At 33.1% G+C, this 18,566-nt stretch overlaps 1 protein-coding gene across 5 annotated transcripts in view; it reads left to right on the top strand.

The window, feature by feature from the left end:
* STXBP5L (syntaxin binding protein 5L) overlaps positions 1 to 18,566 on the top strand; it is a 459,224-nt gene that overhangs the window by 204,185 nt on the left and 236,473 nt on the right. The window lies entirely within an intron of this gene.

The following is an 18,566-nucleotide window of genomic DNA, read 5'->3' as shown; positions in this document are numbered from 1 at the left end:
TACTTTTACTTTGCTTTACTTCACTTTTCCTTTATTATTACAGCTCTGAGATTGCACTTCTCAGTGAAACATTAACACTTAAGCCTAGCCTCAGGCTGTTTTCTACAGAACCCTGGTTAAGACAATAGTTATCAGAATTGTTCTAGATAAGGGATTCAAAACTACGTCAATGGGATAAAACTGTCTCAATGCCTGTTTTTGTAAAATGGTTTATTGGGACAAAGTCATGCTCACCATTATTATCTGTTTACTCTCCAAATACAAGAGCAAAACCAAGCAGTTGTGACAGAGCTATAAAGCCTGTAAAGCCTAAAATATTTATTTCTATCCCTTTAAATAAAAAGTTTGCTGACTCCTGTTCTAGATTATAGACCTTGAGGATGGGACTTTGGGCTCAAATTGTCTCTTACTTAAAATTAAAGAACCCACTGAAAATACCAAGTGAAGTAGTTTTATCATGAAGTGACATCACAATTACTTAAACATCCTACTTTGATTAATTGGTAAAGGGGCTGATGGAAAGCTAAGACAATTGCTGATCAAGTACTGTGGTGTTTAATTGATAAAGAGCAAAGGTGATTGTAATTATGATGGAAAAAAACAATTTCCTTTGATGCCACTTGTATTAATATCTATTCTGATATAAATTAACAAATTTAGTAGTTTGAAACAACACAAATGTCTTATCTTCGCTTTTGTAGGTTGGAAGTCCAATACAGGTCTGACTGAGCTAAAAATCAAGATATTGACAGGGTTGCACTCCAGTCTGGTAGCTGTAGAGGAAAATTAATTTGCTTGCCTTTTTTAGCTTTTATAAACTGCACACATTTCTAGGTTTGTAATTCCCTTCCTTCATTTTTAAAGCTATCATAGCATCTCTTTTAAACTACAGCTGAGAGAGTTTCTCCACTCTTAGGGACTCATGTGATTAGTTTGGACTTAACCGGATAATCCTGGATACTCTCCTCATCTCAACAAATCTTAATTACAACCGATAAGTCTTTGTGTTGCTGTTGTTGTTTATTATTGTTGTTGTTGTCATTTAAGGTCATATATTTACAGGTTCTGAGGATTAGAGCATAAACATCTGTGGTTGGCATTATTTTGCCTACCAAATCTCTGGAGACTGAATGAAAATAATACGCTTAACTCAAAACAGTTAATTCCAGACTTAAGGCATGCCAGAGGCTTTTTAAGTAAGCTTTAAAGGAATTCTTCCTGCAGCTCTAGGGAAGACTGCTAAAAATGGGCCTGTTTATAAAGAGATAAATATGTAGTTTGATAGGTTTTATTTGTTAAAGTCAAATTCTTGATAAGAAAAGAATGTGACTCTGACTCCTGGTATATTCAATTCCTAGCATGGCCATAACAAAATTTTATATACTGGGTTACTTTAAACAACAGAAATTTATTATTTCAGCTTGGAGGCCTGAAGTCCAAAATCAAGATCTTGGTCAGGCCATGCTACCCCCTCAGGGCTCTAGGAGAGAATCCCTCCTTGCCTCTTCCAGCTTCTGGTGATTCTCAGTGTCCCTAGATTTGTGGCAGATAACTCTAGTCTTCCTCTCTCTCCACATGACCTTCTTCTTTATGTCTCTGTATCCTTCTTTTACGAGGACTCCAGTCATTGGTTTTAAGGCCTACACTCTAAATCAAGGATGACTTCATCTCAAAATTATTTTTTTAACATTTTATTTTTAAGCAATTACTCTACCCAACATAGGGTTCAAACTTACAACCCTGAGATCAGCAATCTCGTGCTTTTCTGACAGAGCCAGTTAGGCATATCTCATATCAAAATCCTTAACAAATTACATCTGCAAATTCTCAATTTCCATATAAATGCACATTCTGAGGGTCTGTGGGGACACTATTAAACCACTATACCTGAGATATGGAAATTTGTGTATATAAGCCTGAAAATATTATAAACCCCACCCTCTCTAATTTCCTTGAAACCTCCTAGCCAACAAAAGTACCTCTTGACCTATTTCCAGAGAATAGTTTCTCCTTTTCTAGAAGACTGTAAATGACCAAGGAAATGAGGTAGTTTTCTTGTCTGATGATGTTTATTTACTGTCACAAGTTCAACCTTCAATTCCATTACATCAAGGCCAATAATCAGAATCAGATCTCAGATTTCAGCCTAGCCTAAAATGTAAGCATAAGTTTTCCTCCAGGAAGAAATAGACACTATATGGAACCCTCTCCCCATCAAAGGAATTTAGGACCTGGATAATACTGAGAGTACATCAAATGTATAAGAACATTTTATTTTATTTATTATTTTTTTATTAACATATAATGTATTATTAGCCCCAGGGGTACAGGTCTGTGAATAGCCAGGTTTATACACTTCACAGCACTCACCATAGCACATACCTCCCCGTCCATAACCCAACCACCCTCTCCGTATCCCCCTCCCAGTGGCAACCCTCAGTTTCTATTGTGAGATTAAGAGTCTCTTATAGTTTTTCTCCCTCCCGATCCCATCTTGTTTCATTTATTCTTTTCCTACCTGCCAAAACCCCCATGTTGCTTCTCGACTTACTAAAGCAGGGAGATCGTATGATAGTTGTCTTTCTCTGATTGACTTCTTTTGCTAAGCATAATACCCTCTAGTTCCATCCACATTGTCCCAAATGGCAAGATTTCATTTCTTTTGATGGCTGCATAGTATTCCATTGTATATATGTATACCACCTCTTCTTTATCCATTCATGTGTTGATGGACATCTAGGTTCTTTCCATAGATTGGCTATTGTGGACATTACTGCTATAAACATTCAGGTGCACGTGCCCCTTCGGATCACTACTTTTGTATCTTTAGGGTAAATACCCAGTACTGCAATTGCTGGGTCATAGGGTAGCTCTGTTTTCAACTTTTGAGGAACCTCCATGCTGTTTTCCAGAGTGGTTGCACCAGCTTGCACTACCATCAACAGTGTAGGAGGGTTCCCCTTTCTCCACATCCTTGCCAGAATCTGTCATTTCCTAACTTGTTAATTTTAGCCTTTCTGACTGCTGTGAGGTGGTATCTCATTGTGGTTTTGCTTTGTATTTCCCTGATACCAAGTGATGTGGAGCACTTTTTCATATGTCTGTTGACCATCTGGATGTCTTCTTTGCAGAAATGTCTGTTCATGTCCTCTGCCCATTTCTTGATTGGATTATTTGTCCTTTGGGTGTTGAGTTTGATAAGTTCTTTAAAGATTTTGGATACTGGCCCTTTATCTGATACATTGTTTGCAAATATCTTCTCCCATTCTGTCAGTTGTCTTTTGGTTTTATTGACTGTTTCCTTTGCTTTGCAAAAGCTTTTGATCTTGATGAAGTCCCAGTAGTTCATTTTTGCCCTTGCTTCCCTTGCCTTTGGCGATGGTCCTATGAAGAAGTTGCTGAGCTGAGGTCGAAGAGGTTGCCGCCTGTGTTCTCCTCAAGGATTTTGATGGATTCCTTTCTCACATTGAGGTCCTTCATCCATTTTGAGTCTATTTTTGTGTATAGTGTAAGGAAATGGTCCAGTTTCATTTTTCTGCATGTGACTGTCCAATGTTCCCAATACCATTTGCTGAAGAGACTGTCTTTATTCCATTGGACATTCATTCCTGCTTTGTTGAAGATTAGTTGACCACAGAATTGAAGGTGTATTTCTGGGCTCTCTATTCTGTTCCATTGATCTATGTGTCTTTTTTTGTGCCGTATCATACTGTCTTGATGATGACAGCTTCGTAACAGCTTGAAGTCTGGAATTGTGATGCCACCAACTTTGGCTTTTTTTTTTCAACATTCCTCTGGCTATTCGAGGTCTTTTCTGGTTCCATACAAATTTTAGGATTATTTGTTCAATTTCTTTGAAAAAAATGGATGGGATTTTGATAGGGATTGCATTAAACATGTAGATTGCTTTAGGTAGCATAGACATTTTCACAATATTTGTTCTTCCAATCCATGAGCACGGAACATTTTTCCATTTCTTTGTCATTTCCTCAATTTCTTTCATGAGTACTTTGTAGTTTTCTGAGTATAGATTCTTTACCTCTTTGATTAGGTTTATTCCTAAGTACCTTATGGTTTTGGGTGCAATTGTAAATGGGATTGACTCCTCAACCACTCTTTCTTCTGTCTTGTTGGTGTATAGAAATGCAACTGATTTCTGTGCATTGATTTTATATCCTGACACTTTACTGAATTTCCATACAAGTTCTAGCAGTTTTGGAGTGGAGTCTTTTGGGTTTTCCACATATAGTATCATATCATCTGCGAAGAGTGATAATTTGACTTCTTCTTTGCCGATTTGGATGCCTTTAATTTCCTTTTGTTGTCTGATTGCTGAGGCTAAGACCTCTAGTACTATGTCGAATAGCAGTGTTGATAATGGACATCCCTGCTGTGTTCCTGATCTTAGTGGAAAAGCTCTCAGTTTTTCTCCATTGAGAATGATATTTGCAGGGGTTTTTTCATAGATGGCTTTGATGATATTGAGGTCTGTATCCTCTATCACTACAGTTTGCAGAGTTTTGATCAGGAAAGGATGCTGTACTTTGTCAAATGCTTTTTCAGCATCTATTGAGAGTATGGTTCTTGTTCTTTCTTTTATTAATGTATTGTATTACATTGATTGATTGCAAATGTTGAGCCAATCTTGTAGCCCTGGAATAAATCCCACTTGGTCATGGTGAATAATCCTTTTATGTACTGTTGGATCCTGTTGGCCAGTATTTTGGTGAAAATTTTTGCATCTGTGTTCATCAAGGATATTGGTCTGTAATTCTCTTAGGATCATTGTCTGGTTTGGGGATCAAGGTAATGCTGGCCTCATAAAATGAATTTGGAAGTTTTCCTTCTATTTTTTGGAACAGTTTCAGGAGAATAGGAATTAATTCTTTAAATGTTTGGTAGAATTTCCCTGGGAAGCCATCTGGCCCTGGGCTCTTGTTTGTTGGGAGATTTTTGATGACTGCTTCAATCTCCTTACTGGTTATGTGTTCAGGTTTTCTAAGGAACATTGTTTTTTTTAAGGGTTTGATCATAGGAGTTACCTAGAGGGGAGTTCATTTACATGGGGGCACTCAACCATGGATTTGAGACAGTATTTTGAGAAGGACATCTGGATCTGGTCCTAATCATTTGTTGGAATGGCCCCTTCATGATTGATTTAACAAAGACATATGGTAAATAAAGAAGAGAAGCTATGGCTTTTGGTATAATATTAAAGAGGAGGTCAGAAGATAGGGAGATGAGAATGTTAAAATGGACATATTATATTTTTTCTGACCTCCTAGAGGGTTCTTAAAGACACTGTCTTCACTTAACCTAATAAGTGCTCTAGAAAAAATGAGTACAGGTCTATTTGAGAAATTTGGTAGGGGTTATCTTTTTTTGGTCTTTGTTGACAGTAGATGATGGCAGAGATCCAGGTTCCATAGTATCTCTGGGGATTAAATATGGATTGGTAGAGGCCAGATGGTAATATTTGACCATCTGGCAATATGAACATAATTGCCATAGCAAGCCTGGATGGCAATGCAGATATCTATGGTAATAGCTAATATACATCATGCTGTTTCTAGGAGCAAAATTAGGTGAAGAGCTGACTGGGATATTGTTTGATTTGCACAATCAGAAAAAAAAATCAGCTCTTGACATTGACCATCAAAGTGGAAATTCACAACACTTCATCAGGTTTCCAGATATAAGCCAGCTCACAGATTTAGAGCCCACTGATGGAAAGGGAGAGGCCAGTTGCCTCTGAAGAAGGACCCTGAAGTGCTTCCATATGTACATACTGTAATTATGGAAGGATCTATGATCATTTGCAAAAGTAACTGTTTACTTTTCTAGTATTATTAGCTATAGGGTTGGAGCAGGCATTAATGTCAAAAGATCCCAAAAGTGTGATCCTCCAGTTAGACTCATGGCGTATGGATTATGTAACTAGGTGATAATTGATCTTTTGACTAAAGTGTATCTCATAGTAGGTCCAATGGATTTTCAGACACACCCAGTTATTTTACACCACAACTGTATAATCTGTATAGATATGCACAAAAGCTGTCATAATTCTCTTACTGGTTTTCTGACTTTGGAATTAGAGCCATTACAATTGGAAGGAACAAATGGAAACTCCTAAAGCTTGTCTCTCCTTGCCATGATTGTAAATGAATGTCAGGAGGTATTTCTGGAGGAGTTTCAGAGATTTAGCACAAATAGGATTGAATGATGCAATAAGTGGTCACTGATATATCCTTGTTGAATTCCATTGTCTGGGCTCTGCAAAAAAACAAGATGATTTAGCTTGGTGTTAGTAGACCACTATAAAATTAACCAAGAGATTACCCCAATGACAGTGGCTTTGCTGTTGATACTTCTAAAGGTGCAAACCAATATCAGTGTGTGTCCTGATAAACAATTACTGATTTAGTGAACTTTTTTTCTCAGTATTTCAGTAGAGAAGATCAAAATCAGTTTGCTTTTATAGAAAGGGAAAGCAGTATAACTTCTTGATTTTTTTTCCAGGACTATGTTATTTTTTATATTCTGTCATAATATAGTCCTAGGAAAACTTGGTTGTCTTGACATTCTTTAGAAAGGATAGGAGTTCATTTTCCTTATTATATAATACTAATTGGATGTGGTGAGAAAAAGTGACAAGTACCTCTGTAACTAACAAGATTTGTATCAGAGGCTGGGAAGAAAATTCCAGAAAGATCTAGGACCTTGTCTTATATGTGAGGATATTGAGGATTCAGTGGTCTGGGGCATGCAGGGGTATTTCCTCTAAGGTAAAGCATAAGCTTATGTATTTCTCTTTGCTAAGAGAGTGTCATGTCATTTGATGGGCCTTTTTGGATTCAGATAATAGTATATAATATCTTTAAAATTATTGTTTCAAATCATTTTTTATGATTATCCAAAAAGTCTGCTGGTGTTAAGTGGGATCTAGAGGTGAAAGGGCTCTTCACTAAATCCAAGCTGCTTTGCAGGCCACCTTATTACTTGGTGCATATGATCTAATAGATCTGACAGAGATTAATGTATCTGGTAGATAAAAATGATCTGTTGGAAAGCCCAGCGAGAAAGTCATAACAGGTATTCTCCATTTTCGAAGCAACTCCTGGTATAATGAGCTCTTGTAGAGACTGAACACATAACCATGAGACACCAAATGACAATGTAACCTGAGCTCTCTGTTATGAATTAGATGGTATAATACTCATTGAATCATACAAGTGGGTGAGGGAACTGACAAACCATTTTATATGGGAAGTGATTTATTTAGGAAATTAGCCTTCAGCTATCTAAAAGGCATAACTAGATAAACAGAGGTCCTAGAATTTCATCTGTTGCAATAATGCCTTTCTCTTAACCCATATATGTGGTCTCATAGGGTGGAGGTAGAATACCTAAAACCAACTGATGGAGGAAGACAGAATTCAGGCTTGCCTCACATGTCAGATAATTGGTTGTTATTATCTAGACATTGCTACTCAATTACATCTCCACTTAGGGGTGGACTTGAGTGATCTGATGAAGTAAAATTGTTGATCCCCAAGCAGTATAATTGTGAATTTCATATAGAGAGTGAAACACAATAATAAAAATCTGAAAGCAAAAATTCGTTTCCACTTAGAAATTTAAAGACTCTCATTAAATAACTATGAGGTCAAATAGAAAATACAAACCAAAATTGACAAATATATTAAAATTAATACTGTAATACTGTAATACTACATATGAATTTTGAAATAAAATTTCTGTGAAATAAAAACAATTATAAAATAATACATAGCATTTAATACTTATGTGAATAAAATTTAGAAATTTAAATAAATTCAATATGAAACAAAAAAAACCTAGGAAAATAAGAAGAAAATAAACAAAAAGAAGCAAGAAAGAAATGTAAAGATAAAAGGGGAACTTAGGGAGTTCTCCCATTTTTTTTAAAAGATTTTATTCATTTATTTGACAGCGATCACAAGTAGGTAGAAAGGCAGGCAGAGAGAGGAAGAAGCAGGCCCCCCACTGAGCAGAGATACTGATGCGGGGGCTCGATCCCAGGACCCTGAGATCAGGACCTGAGCCAAAGGCAGAGGCTTTAACCCACTGAGCCACCCAGGCACCCCAAGTTCTCCCATTTTTAAGCTCTTATAAATTAATCAATATGCTGGTTCTTTGCACAGAATATAAATAAAAAATGCAAACTACTATCTGACCTCATTAAGAAAAGCAGGGGAAAGCAAAGTTACACAAATGATACACAAAACAAGAAGAAATATACTAAAACTAAGGAAATTTTTAAACATCCAAATTAAACTATTTTACACAACTCTAACAGATACATTTAAAAGCATAGGTAAATTTGGTAATTTCCCAGAGAAATAAATTTATCATCATTGATATCATCATTGACACTAATAAAGAGAGAAAGTTTAAGAAAATGAGGAAGTTATTTAATTACTATGCACAAATAAAAGTACCAGTCCCAGGTGGTTTTACAAGGAAATTTTACTAAATTTCAAAGTACTATTATAATACAATGCTACATCAACTATTCTAAAGCAGGGGTTGCCACTATGGCCTATGGGGCAAATCTGGTTTATTTCCTGTTATTGTAAATGAATTATTTTTGGTTTTGTTTCTTTTTTGATTTTGTATAGTCTAGAAAGTGTAAAATATTTACTCTTTGTCCCTTTAGTGATAAAGTTACCATCCTCTGTTCTGAGTAGTTTAAGAAAGGAAAATATTAAACTTGTTTTTATTTTATAAGTTATAACTAAGCCTGAAAAAAGTTGCACAGAGGAAAACATGAATTTATTGAATTTATTAATATCAATGAAAAAGTCTTAAGCAAAATATCTTATAGGACACAGTCTCCAAAATCATATTCAAAAACAAAACACTGATAAATGGTGTTTTATTCAAGCATTGCAAGGATAGTTACTATGAGAAAAATCCATCAATACAGTTTGTCATTAACAGATCTAAGAAAAAAAAATATGATCATCTCTATCAATGCTGAAAATATCTTTGAATACAGTTTAACATCCACAGTAATTCCACTTTTGTTAATGGAAGGCTATCTTATTTCAGATCAATCCTACCACTGGGAGAACTACAAAATCTAGACAAAATATTTTTGAAAATCGGTTTGAGGCACCAGAGAGTAACCAAGGCAGTGAACATTTGTAAGCTCTTGATTCCACAGAAAGAAACCCAGAAACACTTGCCACAATTTTCCCTTCTAGGTATTTTCCTATTTGAAAAGAATGCTAAGATATTAAGTAACCAAAGTTATTGGCTGAGAGGATAAGCAGAGTTTTCTCTAGTTTTATGGGCAGAAGAGTAGTGTGAGTAAGGAAGGGAGTTCAGGGCAAGCCAAAAATAAAAGTCTCTGATAGTCACTCCACGCTTTCAGTGTGACTCCAAAAGGATTTACCCTACAAATAAGGTTGAACCAGAAATAAACTAGTCCTTTAAATAACTGAATTTTTTCTTAACATTATCTGAATCCTTTTGGGATTAAGTTGATCTACCTTAGTTTAACTGACTGATAAAATTTTTTAAAAATTCTTTATGGAAGAATAAAACATCACCCAGAGCCTTTATTTATCACTACATTTCTCCCACACTTAACTTCTATACTGAAAGTAAAAATAACAAGGTATATAAAATGATCAGAATGATCAGAATTCACCAGAAACAAGAGAACAGACTAAGTAGAGGTAGACCAACAGGAAATTCAAATAGCAGTTACCAAATATGGACTTTAAAATAAGTATAATTGAAATGTTTAGTAAATAAAAATGATAGAGGTTTCAGCAGAAAAATGAAAAGTGTAACTGAAAACAAAATAACTGATTATAAACAGAAGAAGAGAGAATTAGTGACCTGGGATTTAGGTCAGAAGAAAATATCCAAATGAAAACATGGTAAGCCAACAGGAAGAAGATAGATTAGGACATAATGAAACGTGGAATATATATGAATTGGAGTCCCAGAGGAAGAAAAAAGAGAATGTGACAGAGCAATTATTTGAAGAATGAATGGATGATAATTTTTCAAACTGATGACAGATATAAAAAATATGTACTATAGACTCAAAGCAAACTTAAGAAAGAGTAAATTTCACCTAGACATATCAAAGACAAAGAGAATAATCCTAAAGCAGAGTATAGAAAAAAGTAAGACTAACATCACACATCTTAACAGAAAAATAGGAAATGTGAAGACAATTCAATGAGCATGTTAAGGTACTGACAGAAAAAAAATCACCTACAGAAAAAAAGCCTACCCAGAATTCTGTGCTCTACAAGAACACCCTTAAAAAACATGTCATGAAATTATAGGAACCCAACATAATTTGCAATAATAAATAGCAAATCTGCTCTTGTCAAAAAACTGTAATTCTCTATGGGAATGAAATTGATTATAAAAGAACAGAGATGTAGGAGGAGTAAAGAATTATGTAAGTCTAGGGAATATTTTATAAAAATAATTACTTCTGGGAGTGTAATACATTGAAAAATAATATATATTTAAGTTAAAAATTGGTCCAAATTTAGGATAAAGTCTGTTGAATTAAAGTTCCAAGATTCTTCTAGGGTCCAAAAAGTAACACAAGTACTAATTTACATTATAGTTTAATAAGTCATAAAAACATTTTATATTCATGTGGTTAATACTAAAAGAATAATAAATACAAGTATAATGGGTAAGTTAATAGGGAACTAAGATAACAAAAATTATTAACCCAAAAGAAAACAACAATGGAAAAAATAACATTAAACAGATGGGGCAAATATAATATAAGTAAATAGATTTGCTTTAAAGTATGACAGCAATTATATTACATGTGAACAAATAGTCTAAAGATAGTGATTTTCAGACTGTGTTAAAATAACATATTGTTACAAGAGACACATTCTAAATTTAAGGTTATAGAAAAGTTGAATGTAAAAGGATAGGAAAAAATACAGTGTGTTTACCCTAAGCAAAAACAAACAAAAAACTGTTGTAGCTATACTAATACCAAACAAAGTAGATGCCTTGGTTCAGGTTGCTATAACAAAATACCATAGACTAGATGACTTAAATGACAATTATTTCTCATAGTTCTGAAGCGGAGAAAGGCAAGATTAAGGCACCAGCAGATTTGGTGTATAGTGAGGGTCCATATTCTAGATGGCCATCTTCTCAGTGTGTCTTCACACCGTAAAAAGGGAAATAGAGCTTTGTAGAGTCTCTTTCATAAGGGTATTGCTCATTTTCTTTAGGGTTCAACCTTTAAGATCAAATCACTTGCCAAAGCTTCTACTTCCTAATACCACCACAAACATAGGAAGCAAAAGTAAGCAAATAAAGAAGTAATTAGTGAGCATAAAGAAAATAACTGAAATGTATAGTACATTACACCATACATTATTTTCTAGTGTACATGAAGTTTTTACCAAAATTGTTCATTCGTTGAACATAAATCCTGTTTGAACAAATTTCTTTGTTCAAATTTTTTGAACAAATTTCTTTGGGATTATAATAATATTCAATATTTCCTCTAACCTCTGGAGAATTTAGCAAGATTGTTAGTAAAATATAAATAGGAAGTTTCCTAAATGCTTAGTAATTAACTGCTACACTTCTACATAACATATGTCAAAGAAGAAATCAGTATCGAAGTTAGAATATATTTTAGGTTAAATTATAGAAGAACTATGATATGTCAAAACTTGTGGAATATAGCTAAACCTGTGCCTAGCGGGAAATATATACCTTTTGTTATGATTTTTTTAAGTGAAAAACTGTAAATCAATGATCTTAGTGTAAAAATAGAAAAATAGTGAAATAAACTCAAAGAAACTAAAAGAAAGATAATAAAGATATGATGGTTAATTTTATGTGTTAACATGAGCTAAACTGTGGGGTGCTCAGAGATTTGTTCAAATATTATTCTGGGTGTTTCTGTGAGGATGTTCTGGATGAGATTAACATTTAAATAAGTAGACTGAGTGAAGTAGATTGCTCTCCCTATTGTGGGTGGGCCTCATCTAATCAGTTGCCTGAATAGGACAAAAAGGCTGACCTTTCTTCAAGTTAAAATAGGCTGACTGCTTTAAACTGGGACATCAGCTTTTTCCTGTCCCTGGCCTTGAACTGAAACATGAGCTCTTCCTGTATCTGGAGCCTGATGGCCTTCAGATTGAGATTACACCATTGATTCTTCTAGTTCTCATGACTTTATACTCAGACTAAAATTACATTATTGATTTCCAGCTTGCCAGCTAGTCCTGCAGATCCAGGGACTAGTCAGTCTTTGCAATCCCCTGAGCCAACTTCTTATAATAAATTTCTTTCTGTTTAGATACATCCTGTTGGTTCTATTTCTCTAGAGAATTCTAATGCAAAATAAAGACAGCAAACAGTAAAAGAAATAGAAAAGAAAAATATTGTACATTAGCAAAAACAAAACAATACTGTAAAAATACTAATAAAACTTAGGCACCTGGGTGACTCAATTAAGTGTCCAAGTCTTGGTTTCAGCTCAAGTCATGATCTTAGGGTCATGAGATCAAGCCCTGCATTGGGACCCATCCTCAGTGTAGAGTCTACTTTCCTTCTTCTTCTTCTTCTGCCCCTTTCCCCTTGTACTCTTTCTCTCTCTAAAATAATCTTTTAAAAAATACTAATAAAACTGATGCATCTTTGGCAAGTCTGATCAATAATCAAAGAAGACAAAAGGAATACAACCACTTTGCATGCTTCCCAGGAATACAAAATTGACTTTTCAAAATCAGTGGATATAGTCAATGTGCTGAATGGGAAAAATATTTAGCCAAGAATACTTCATCCAGCAAGGCTGTCATTCAGAATAGGACAGAGAGAGTTTCCCAGACAAACAAAAACTAAAGGAGTTTGTGAACACTAAATCAGCCCGGCAAGAAATATTAAAAGGGACTCTTAAAAAGACCAAAAACTCTTAAAAAGACCAAAAGTAACAAAGACTAGAAAGGAATAGAGAAAATCACCAGAAACACCGACTTTACAGGTAAAACAGTAGCACTAAATTTATATCTTTCAAAAATCACTCTGAACATAAATGGATGAAACACTCTAAACAAAAGACAGAGGGTATCAGAATGGATTAAAAAAACAAGATCTACTTATGTGCTGCCTACAAGAAATTCATTTTAGACTTTAAAACACCTGCTGATGGAATGTGAGGGGATAGAGAACCATCAATCATATTAATGGATATCAAAGGAAAGCTGGCTTAGCCATACCTACATCAGACAAACTAGATTTTAAAACAAAAACTGTATGTAACAAGAAACAAGGAAAGCCATTATATCTTAAGGAGTTCATCCATCAAGAAGGTCTAATAATTATGAATACTTGTGCCCCCAACTTCGTAGCATCCAAATATATAAATCAATAATAAGCATAAAGAAACTCATTGATAATAATACAATAGTAGTAGGGAACTTTAACACCCCACTTACATCAATGGACAGATCATCTTAAGCAGAAAATCAACAGAAAACAATGCTTTGAATGATGTGCTGGACCAGATGGACTTAAGAGATACATTCAGAACATTTCATCCTAAAGCAGCAGAATACACATTCTTTTTGAGAGCAAGCAGAACATTCTCCAGAATAGATCACCTAATAGGTGACAAATAAGGCCTCAACAAATAAAAAAATTGTGGCCATACCATACATATTTTCAGACAACACTATGAAACTTAAAGGCAACCACAAGAAAACTTGAAAAGACCACAAATACATGAGGGTTAAAGAACATCCTACTACAGATTGAATGGGTTAACTAGGATATTTAAGATCAAATAAAAGAGCACATGGAAACAAATGAAAATGAAAACACAACAGTCCAAAACCTTTAGGATGCAGCAAAGGCAATCCTAAGGAGGAAGTATATTGCAATAGAAGCCTACCTCAAGAAACAAGAAAAGTCTCAAATATATGACATAACCTTACACCTAAAGGAGCTAGAAGAGGAACAGCAAATAAAGCCTAAATCCAGCAGAATGAAAATAATAGAGATTAGAGCAGAAATAAATGATGTAGAAACAAAAGAATCATTAGAACATATCAACAAAACTAAGAGCTGGTTCTTCAGATGAATCATTAATTGGATAAACCCCTAGCCAGACTTAACAAAAAGAAAAGATAAAGGGTCCAGATAAATAAAATCACCAATGAAAGAGCAGAAATCACAAACAACACCACAGAAATCCAAGAGAATATTGTGAAAAATTATATGCCAACAGATTGGTCAATCTGGAAGAAATGGGTAAATTCCTAGAAACATACAAACTACCAAAACTGAAACAGGAAGAAATAGAAAATTTTAACAGACTGATAAAAAAAAACAAAGAAATTGAATCAGTAATAATAATAAAAAAATCTCCCAACAGATAGAAGGGAGTGAAAGAAACTTTGAGGGACTCTCAACAATAGAGAATAAGATGAGGGTTGATGGAAGGAGATGGTGTGGGGGATTGGCTAGATGGATGATAACTATTAAGAAGGGCACTTGTTATGATGAGCACTGTATGTAAGTATGTAAATTGTATATAAGTGACGAATTACTGAATTCTATCCCAAAACCAATATTGTACTATATGCAATTTAAATTTAAATTTTATTTGAATTTAAATAATTTTTAAAAATCAGTGGAATTTTCTTATTTACAAATATAGAGAAAAAAGTGTTTAACAATAAAAAGATAGAAAAGTGTTTGACAAAAATCAACTTCCCTTTGTGATAAAAATTTCTTGTTACACTAGAAGAAACGAACTTTGTTAATCTGAACTTAATTACCCAGAACTATGAAAATACCCTCCTTAATGATGAATTAATAAGCTTTCCACCTACATTCTGAAATAAGACAAAGATTTATATCATACTCCAGTTTAACATTGGAGTTAAAAATATTAATTATTAATATTAACAATATTAATTATTTTAAAAAGATGAAAATGAATTGGAGCTTTGATGTGCAGCTTATGGAAATCAAAATTGGTACAACCACTTTGGAAAACTGTTTGGCAGTATCTATTAAAGTTAAACATACTCTTACCCCATGAATCAGTGTATACCTGACAGAAATTCATATATATATATTCTCTAAAAGACATATACAAATTTGTTTACAGTAATGTTATTATATTACCTATAAAATAAATAAATTATGGTATTGTCCTACCCAAACAATGAAATACTATAACAATAATAAAAGTGAATGAATTATTGCTATAAACACCATGATTAGAAATAGGAGCAGGACAGAAAAGGATATGTTATATATAATTCTACTCATAAAATGTAAAAACAGATACCAATAACCTATAGTTAAAAGTCTTTAAAAGAGAAGATAAAAAGCAGATGGAAATGTTGATTGGTTAAGGGTATGAAATAGGCTTCTGAGTATCTTGGATTGTTTTTTTCTATTCCTTGATTTTCTATTACATTTTTTGATCCAAGTAGAATTTTCACAGGTATATTCAACTTCATAATTTGCTAAAGACATCCACAGTTTGTGTGCTTTTCTTTATGTAGTCTTCAATAAAAAATATTTATTAAAAATTAAATACCTATTCCTGATAAAAGAAATTTATTTAAAAATTTTTTCTTCTTTTCATATGCTTTTATAAAATAATAAATTTCCCTCTTGCTGAAGTTAAATCTGTATCCCATAACTTTTAATATAAGGAATTTTTATTCTGTTTCATACTTTTCAGTATAATTTCTTCTTTGACCATAATTACTTAGAATATATTTTTTAGTTTCCAAAATATTTTTGTTAGTGACTTCAAATTTTATTTCATAGTTGTTAGGAAATATGTATCTGTGATTTTGATTTTGTGGTATTTAATAATTAATTTAACAGATATTTATCAGGTACTTATTTTCTTTAGATACTGTTCCAGGTCCTGATGATATAGTAAACAGGAAGTCACCTTACTTCTTTGCCTTCACAGTACTTAAATTCTATTGTGAGAGATAAATTTTAAAAATTATATATACGTATTATATAAGAATATAATATACAATTATATATAAACATATGTAATATATAATATATTTTTGTGACCAAGGTGATACTCATGTTTTGTTGTGGTCGGACATGATTGCAGCATGATTTTGTATTTGTCTTATCATAGTCACAGAGTAATCCTGTCAGATGTCTCCTAGATTTCAGGAATTTCTTTTCTCTTTCTCAATTCCCTAAGTGATTCTAATATTTTTTCATACTTCCTATATCATAATGTTGTATAGCTATCTCAATAACTTACATTTTGAGGTTGTACAGTTTATATTTTGTTATTTACTGTAGTTATTACTAGTGTTTTATAAACAAAGCAAGTTTTATCTTTCAGATGTTTCTATGAAAAAATATAATAGCATTTTAGATTATTACTTCTTTACATCTTAGGACTCAAATTTTGAAAGGTCATATTATTCATTCTCTTGCTAAGTGAGATTTTCCAAACTTTTTGGACTTACAGATCTCCTCTCCTTGGATTCCATAGGAACTGGTTTAATGATACATCATTTTCTCTAGTATGTAAAAAGAGCTGATTTGAAGTTAAAATGCATCTTACTACAGTATTTATGACATTATATAAATTTTAACAAATATTTTTAAAGTTTACACTAAATTTTGACTTTGAATTTAGCAAGTGATTATGCCATTTAATTTAGTATGTAAAGAAGCTCAATTTTTTTGTCAAATCAGTTTTCAAATTGTATGTGATTTAATGATGAAATTTCTATTTCAGCCATTCTGACAGGTGTAAGGTGATATCTCATTGTGGTTTTGATTTGCATTTCCCTGATGACTGGTGATGTTGACTATTTTATGTGTCTGTTGGCTATCTATATGTCTTTTCTGAGATAATGTCTAAGTCCTCTGCCTATTCTCAATTGGATTATTGTGCTTTTTAAAAAAATTATTTATTTGGAATAAGAGAGAGCATGAGAAGGGGGGAGGAACAAAAGGAGAGGGAGAAGCAGACTCCCCACTGGGCAGGGAGCCTGTCATGGGGCTCGATCCCAGGATCCTAAGATTATGACCTGAGCTGAAGGCAGACACTTAATCATTGAACCACCCAGGTGCCTCTTAATCAGATTGTTTTTTGGTGTTGAGTTGTAAGTTCTTTATATATTTTGGATATTAACCCCTTAACAGATATATCATTTGAAAATACCTTCTCCCATTCAGTAGGTTACCCTTAAAAATTAAAAATAGAAATACTAATAGGATTCAATAATTCCACTCTGGGTATTTACCCAAAGGAAAAAAAAAACATTAATTCAAAAAGATAGATGCACCCCTATGTTTATTGCAGTATTATTGACAATAGCCAAGATATTGAAGCAACCAAAGGGCCCATCAGTACACAAAAGGATAAAGAAGATGTGTAATTTCTTAATGGAACATTATGCAATCATAAAAAAGGAGAGTGTTACGTTTGTGGCAACTTGGATGGACGTAGAGGGTATTGTGCTAAATTCATATTAGAAAAGACAAATATGATTTTACTTATATGTGGAATCTAAAAAATCAAATTAATAAACAAAAAAACAGAATCTGTAAGTACAGAGAACAAATTGATGGTTGCCAGAGAGTAGAAAGGTAGGGAATGGGCAAAATGGGTGATGGGAAGTGGAAGATACAGTCTTCCAGTTATTGAATGAATAAGTCCCAGGAATGATACTATAATAAAGTTGTATGGTGGCAGATGGTGGCTACATTTATGGTGAGCAAAGAATAACATAGAAGTTGAATCACTATGTTATACATCTGAAACTAATGTAACATTCTGGATCAACTATACTTAAAAAATGTTGGTTAAAAAATAAAGATAAAAAGTAGTAAAAATAAAATCTTTAAATATGTTAAAACTTCAAAAAATATACATTGATTTCATGACCTGTTAGCTGGAATTTTTAAATTTCCTTTTAAAACTAGCTCATTTGTTTTTGTCAATTTTTGTGTTCTGTTATAAAATGTTCAGGTAAATGGTTAGGTCTCAGGATGTTATATAGGAGTAGCTTACAACCACCACACAATTTTCTTTTTCTTTTTTTTTAATCCCCATACCTTTTTTTTTTTTTTTTGAAGTTTTAAACATCAATTTTATTTTATTTTGTTTTATTTCTCTTTAGGAGTAAATTTTTCTTATTTTATTTTATTTTATTTTATTATGTCCAGTTGCCACTGTCTATTTTCTATTTTTACCACTAGTGTTTTGGAATTATTGGAACATTTTTATGCATTGTGTAGGAATTTTCATCAGAGAAATACTACTAATGGATTTCAGGAAAATCATCTTAAGGCAAATTCATGGGCCTGCCTGAATATTATCACTATTTATCATTATTATCATTATTTGATAATCTTTTTATCATTATTTGATATTCTTTTTGGATATTAACCCCTTATCAGATATATCATTTGAAATTTTATCATTTATCATTATTTGATAATCTTTTAATCCTTCCTGTGTTTTTAAACTGATACAGTAAATTTAATAAAATATA

This window comes from Mustela lutreola, chromosome 2 (genome assembly GCF_030435805.1).
Source record: "Mustela lutreola isolate mMusLut2 chromosome 2, mMusLut2.pri, whole genome shotgun sequence".
Taxonomy (NCBI): Eukaryota; Metazoa; Chordata; class Mammalia; order Carnivora; family Mustelidae; genus Mustela; species Mustela lutreola.
Note: the sequence above shows the minus strand (reverse complement) of the source record. Positions and strands in the feature narration are given on the sequence as shown.